This window comes from Penaeus monodon, chromosome 21 (assembly GCF_015228065.2).
Source record: "Penaeus monodon isolate SGIC_2016 chromosome 21, NSTDA_Pmon_1, whole genome shotgun sequence".
Classification (NCBI taxonomy): domain Eukaryota; kingdom Metazoa; phylum Arthropoda; class Malacostraca; order Decapoda; family Penaeidae; genus Penaeus; species Penaeus monodon.
In genome coordinates this window covers 7,623,218-7,623,485 of record NC_051406.1, presented here as the reverse complement: position 1 = coordinate 7,623,485, position 268 = coordinate 7,623,218, and positions in this window count along the sequence as shown.

Sequence of the window (268 nt, the reverse complement as noted above, 5' to 3'; positions counted from 1 at the left end):
CTAAGATCCGGAAATGAATGTGATGGAGTGGGAGATTTCTTGATAGATTATTAGTGACCGCAGAGAGAAAAAAAATCAGACACGAAGAAGAATCTATTCCATTGAAATAAATTCTAAATCATATTTTTGTTTACTTATATCCTTAGAGCTCTGAAAATTATAAAGATAATAATTCCAATTACTAAATCATTTAATGTTAAATGTTTTCATCTACATAAAAGTAAATGTTAATAGAATAGAGGTGATGAAATAATAAAAAGAGGAAAAA